This window comes from Scatophagus argus, chromosome 21 (assembly GCF_020382885.2).
Source record: "Scatophagus argus isolate fScaArg1 chromosome 21, fScaArg1.pri, whole genome shotgun sequence".
Lineage (NCBI taxonomy): Eukaryota > Metazoa > Chordata > Actinopteri > Scatophagidae > Scatophagus > Scatophagus argus.
This window is the reverse complement of record NC_058513.1, coordinates 13,010,573-13,017,175: the sequence shown is the minus strand read 5'-3', so window position 1 is coordinate 13,017,175 and position 6,603 is coordinate 13,010,573.

The following is a 6,603-nucleotide window of genomic DNA, read 5'->3' as shown; positions in this document are numbered from 1 at the left end:
ATTTGAACACAATGAGGCAAGCTATCCCCCCCCCTGCTTCTTGCCTCTTCCCATCTGATTTTAGTGCTCTATGCTCAAATAATACTGACTTCTACTGGCTTTTATCCTTACTTACATAAACACAGAAGACACAAGCATAGTTTTAATGGGGCAGAGAATTATTCAGTCTATTTGGATCACATGTAAGACTTTACCTGACTATTTCTAGTTCAATCAAGTTTATTTTTAGGGTCATGTTTATGCCTGAGTGGATATTCTCGAATATAACATGTGTTTCAGCATGTATGCCTGTGTGTGTGTTTTGACGTCCCTTTCTGTTCTTATATCAGGCTTCATACTATTCAGTGGTGAAAGGACACTAATAAGATTATGAGGATTATTCCTAAATGAATATCTCATTCAGAAGACATCACCCTAGCTCCATTGGAGAAATACTGTATTTTGTTACAGTCTAAAGTTCTGCCTCTAGATGGCGCCAAATGCATTTCCAAACAGATAGAAATGTGGAGAGAGAGAGAGAGAGAGAGAGAGAGGAGGTGAAGAGACTGAGCAAACCTGTTATACCTGTGTTGTTTGAGGCAGCGGTGTGGAAGTGCTGATGGCGACTAATTATTTCCTGATGAGCATTTCCTTCCACAACGCGCTTGTGCTGATTAATTGTTCTGTCAACTCATAACCACTGACAGTGAAAATTACCGGGCTGAATCTGATTTTCCATTTTCTAATTCTGCTGCCACTTAGATCTACAAAGGCCTCTAATTAAACCTCTAGCACGGTATTCAGCGTGGTCTGTGCTATTTAAACCTGCCAATCCCCACAGAGCTTGGGGTCCTTAAATCTTTACACCAGGGAGCATGTAAGTTAGGGGTATACAGATGCATCGCACAGTGTAAATATATGTAAAGAACACAAGAAATGCTGTTGAAAACACTTGAGGGACTGCAGTTAACAGTGTTTTCCAGCATGAGAGGCACCTCAGTGATCCTCCCTCAGAGTGCCTCTTGAGCATCTCCATGTGGAAACTGTGTATAAATACAGAGGGCTAATCGTCCAATCATGAGCACGCACACACACACACACACACACACACACACACGCTCACACATACAGGACTCCCTGTGGAGGAACTAAATCTCTCGGATTGCTCAAATTGAGGAAAACTGGGTCTCTCCCAGGCCTGGGCATCTAGGGATTTGTCACCATCTCTGCTCAATACTGTATTAGATTTATATTCAGAAAAATGCTCTCAGGTGAATTAAAACTCTCCTTTGCTCACTAGCACGTACAGAAACAGGGTACATGATGACCAGATAATGCCCCTTGCCAATTTCCACCAGCTCTAGAGATTAATTGATAATTATAATCCACTTGCAGTCATCTCTAGATGATTTTTTTCAATGAGCTGGCTAATCATTTAGTTAATTAAGCCAGGAAATACTGAAACACCAAAAGCTGACAGGGTCCACCCTAATGTCTTCAAATTGCTTGCTTTGTTCGACCTACTCTTCAACTTCTTAAAGTATTCAAATAAATGGAAAAAAAAGTGGTTAATCCTGGCATTTAAGAAGCCTGAACAAATAAATATCTCACATTTTTTCTTAATAAATGACTTTGATTGAACAATTATAAAAACTCTTTCTCTATTAACTTGCACTGAAGAATAAATAAGTGATTAGACCCGCCCTCAGAGATGGGAGAAGAGCTTCTCTCCCTCATCTGCTCAGCGCTGCATCCCTTTAAAAGCTCAAGTGCAACCCAGTGTTTACTCATCATACCATTTACATTAAGCTGAACGTATTTGTAGATCAATGAGACCACCATCTTTGTGTAATTAACATGAGTAATTACTGTGCTTAATTTACAGAGCCACCTAAGGTTCATAATAGGGCTGCAAAACATTGACCCATGCCAATTGATTGATCCCTCCCTCCTTTAAAACCGTGCCCCTGCTAATGACTAAGTAATGAGCAGATAGTGTGTAGCTAGGGTGGCTAATACAGCTTTCACTCTCCATACCCAGATTGGCTGGTCCCCCCGCCTCCTTCCTCCTCATCCTCCTCCTCTTGCCATGTTTTCTGCAATGGTGTCAGCTCCTTGCTTAGAGGCCCCTCTCCCTCTTCCTCTATGTGTGTTTGTCTGCACGCATGTTGTGCGCACCGCTCAGTAATCAGCCACACAGACTCGCCTTTGGTGGCTGGAGACTGATTCAATATTCCACCGGGTAATTTATGCAGAACTAATTCTCCACAGGAATGGAAGGGCTTGGAGGAAGGCAGCAAGAGAGAAGGCAGAGAAATGCGGAGAGGAAGAAATCTGTGGTGAAATAATTATCCCCGGTGTCACTGTAGCAACATTCTGTGAAGTTGATGTCAATAAAATATTGAGCTACACAATCCATTTCAATTTCACCTCAAAAAGATGCTGCAGAGGGTCGGGTGGCTGCAGGAATTGAGGGGCACCGTGCATGTGGAAGAATGCATGCACGTCCACACACGCACACACATTTTCAGTCAAACACACAACGAGGCGGTGGCTGGCGACGTGTGCTGCTTACATACTGGCTGGGAAGCACATCATTGCCTGTAGTCATTTAACTTGTCAAAACAGCAGGGCTCCATGTCTCCTCATATTTGGATTTAGTGGGTTTGAATTACTGGAAATAAAGTGAAAGAGGATGAGATGAAAAATGAAATGAGGGGAGCATCCCAGGAGGGCCATTGGGAGCACGGTATAGATTATGGTCATTTGTGACGGACTGGTTTGTAATAAGAGCCATGTGTCAGAGTGCATTTCTGTGTACGTGTATGTATGCTCTGAGGGTGGGGATGAAGATGGGCTTCAATTGTGTTCTTCTTACAACTCGCATCGATCTGCACAGTCTACATGGAGCTGCATAGGCTACTGGCAGTGATGTCTGATCTATAAGATCAAGTTGGTCATCAATTAGTACAACTTGTTTTGTGCTGCTTTTCATTGAGTTTTTTTTTTAATGGATGCAACCATACAGACAATAAGAGATGGTAACCAAATGTAATGTCCATCTGCTACCTTGAATAGAATATGGATCTGGGTTTAAACATTGCTGGAAACATTTGGGATAATCTAAGAACACAAGTCATCAAATCATATAAGAGAGGAGCAGCTGTTTTGTTGTCTGTGGAAACACAACAAGGACATTTTGTATTTAAAAGACCCCTACTTGATTTTGTCAGTGAATTGGAAGAGTGAATTTTATCACACAGATTAATATTCAACACTGACCTCCCACAGCCATTTTGAACATTTGGCACAAATGTATTTCTCTGAGACGGACAAGAATCAGTTATGAAAAAAAATGACAAAAATACAGCCATGAGGCTCAAGAGCAAGTGTATACCTAAATGGAGAAAGGACCCCAAGTAGCTCCCTGTGACAACAAGAATAATACTGCTTTAGGTTCAACACGTACTGGAAAACACACGTCTGACCCATTGACGCTGCAGCTCGGAGAAGTCCAGCTCAGCCTAGAGGAAGAGTAATGGCTCGTCCAATATTCAGCATACAACTGCTATGTGAACAAACAGGCTACTCTGACTTAGGACCTGACAAATATCCCGGATCATCATCTCATGTGTCTGCAGCAACATTGCAACGCACACACTGAAGAATAACGTTACCTTTTCTCTCCGTTTCTCAGTGGACACCACTGCGCTCTCCTCCCAGACATCTCATTATTTTGCATCTTCGTCACACTTATTAAAGCCATATATCTTAACTGGAGGCCAGAGCCCATCGATGTGGTGGAATACATACATGTCAAAACATTAGCAACGTGTGTGAAACCGCGCTCTGTCCTGCACTCAGGAGAGCCATGTGCAAAATGAATTATTTATCCAAATGAATTATAATGCCAGCATCTCCCCACCAAGGCTTTTGTCTGAGTGATATTCCTGCTCACATTTCAGTTCATACAATTGGCCTTGCATAGACTGGATACCTCTCTGGACAAATTTGCATAGAAACACCCTGCAATGTGGTGAAAAGGGAGCAATTAGGATTCATGACGGTGCCTCCCCTCCGGATGCTCTGCTGCCATGTGAGACGGCGAGCTGATTGAAATGGAGGAGCATGGCCTTGTTCCTTCGCCTCTGTCTTCTTCCTATCTGTCTGTCCACCTTCAGCCTCCAGGTCCAGTCTGGCCCTTCCCTTCCTCCTTCAACCTTTTCGTTGTCATCATCCTCCAAAGTGCAGATTAGCAGTGGCTCAAGGTGGAACTTTTGTAAGGAGCCTGAGGGAAGGAACCTCTCAAGCAGTGGGTTAACAACATCATCAAACATGGTGTGATTAGTAGTTAGCGGATGCAGCAGGTCACATTGTGCAGTTGTTTGAAACAGGTGATGGAGTCTTTGCTGTTGGTGTCTGGCTGCTCCGAGCGTGTGGGAGGTGTTTGACACAAACGAGGCTTCCAGCTCACAGAACCAGGAACAGATGGTGCTGGAAAATGAGGCACCTCTCAGAAGCATTGAAACCCCCTCCAACGACCCTCCCCACACTTCTCTCCCTCTCCTCCACACACACACTCTTGTTTTTTTCCCTGCTGCACTCTTTCCCCTGTAAATGATCCTTTTTCTTTGCCAAGATTATTTAAGAGCACTTGTTATCGCTCATAGAAGTAGTATGCTGATTTTAAAAAAAAATCGTAATCAAAGTCCTACACATGGATGATGGTATGAGGATGTCTGACATCTTTTCAGCGGGAACACAGGGTACTTGGGGTCATCTGTCGGCATGAGTTTTTGTTCACCTGGATGGAGCCAGCAGATGGCAGGGCTGGGTCTGGGCCTCTCCAGGGAAAGACTGCAGAGAGCCAAGAAAATGGTGACATTTCTTGGAGCATTCAATGGCTGTGCTCCTTCAATTCACCACAGATAAATGGCAGCATAAGAGGGATGTACTAGTATTTCACTGTATGTGATCTGTGCAACATGGCAGAGTAAAACACTTATGGTGATTGTTCCAGCTCTTGGTTAAGCTGAGGGTTCTGGTGAAGGAGTGAAGATATTCATAACTGGGCTGCCTGGTACTTCCTGTGCATAAATATGCACCAAATTCAGCAGCATCAGGAGACCACTGAGGACAGTTTGAACGGCCCAATAGGTCACTTGATATGAATGATAATAGCAGCCAATAATAGCATCACCGTCAAACGGGATAAACTAAAACCTTTTATGCGTGTAATTTTTATGTGATTATGTTATCCTTCATATTATTCTGAGGGTTTTGGTTACAGAAAAATGAGACAATCTCAGTGAAAATGGCTACAATCTCATGTTGTTGTCTGCCACAGAGTCAATCATGATATTATATGATATTATTATACATATAGTCGTCAGAGTCAGAAATGCCCAAACCCTCCACATTCACCGTGGCTTTAAATATAATTTCTTAACTGGAAAGATTGTTAAAGAGAAAAATTGGTTGCTTTGTGATCTTTGGAGGACATTTTGGGAAATAAAATGACTGTTATTTTGTTTCATTGCTGTCCTTTAATTTGGAAAATGTGTGATTCTTTGTTCAATCAAACAAAAAATGAGAAAGAAGTAAGACGTATGAGTTCTGAAAGATATAGCTTGTACACAGGGACTCCAGTGGTCGTTTTAAATTCAAATTGGTCGATTATATGAAGACAGCAGGGAGCTGATGAAAAGAGTGTTGTACAGTATCAATAAAGTATGTGTGTGGGTGATTTGTTTGTTTATGTATTTATTATGTATTTATAATATTCAGTTGAGGCTCTAATGTGTGATCTGCACAGCTGGGAGCTGTTTCTTCTGTAGAGGGAAAATGATGCGTTCTGAATATTACTGATGTTTTATAAAGGTGTCTCACTTTATAATCCCACGTGTGACAGCATGACACTCACTGTAATGGCTTATGTTTATGTTATGCAAATAAACTACAGTAGCAGATTAGGGAGTCAAAGAATCATAGTGATTCACAGCTTATTGTATAATTGGTTGTGTCATGTGTGTATTGCTTTTGTGTGAACAAGTAGACTTGAAACACCTAAATGAGTCACGCTTATGAGAATAAAATGTTTTAAGTTTTCCTCTCATGAATCCTGGGGTAGCTTTATGCAGCAGATTTCAGGGATTTTTCAAACGTGTTATTTTTGTTCTCAGACTTTCTTTACAGCCTGCATTGTGGTTGGCTTCATTCAGCAGACTATGGCTTGTGTTTCATTCCAGTCGTGTTTGCTCCCCTCCTGAGCTCCTGTCTCCTGCAGCAATCTGTCTGAAAAATGCATACATAACATCCTGTGAAAATAGCTTTCTGCAGGGACTCCACTAAAAAGCCGTGCCGCATCAAATGTTCCTGTCATTCTCTGCTAGGCCGAGTTGATGGCAAAACATTTGCATACTGCACAATCTGAGAGATTGGAGTTTTCGCTGGAACTCGTTTCAACTAAGGAAATAGTTCTTATAATAATGGTTGACAGGGAGGTGTGTGGGTTATCCACTGGAACAAAGACTGTGTTAATGGTAAGACACATTGCTGTTGTACAAAAATATGTATAAAAATCTCTCATCTCCATGTGTGGCAGAAAATTAAAGGGCAGATCTC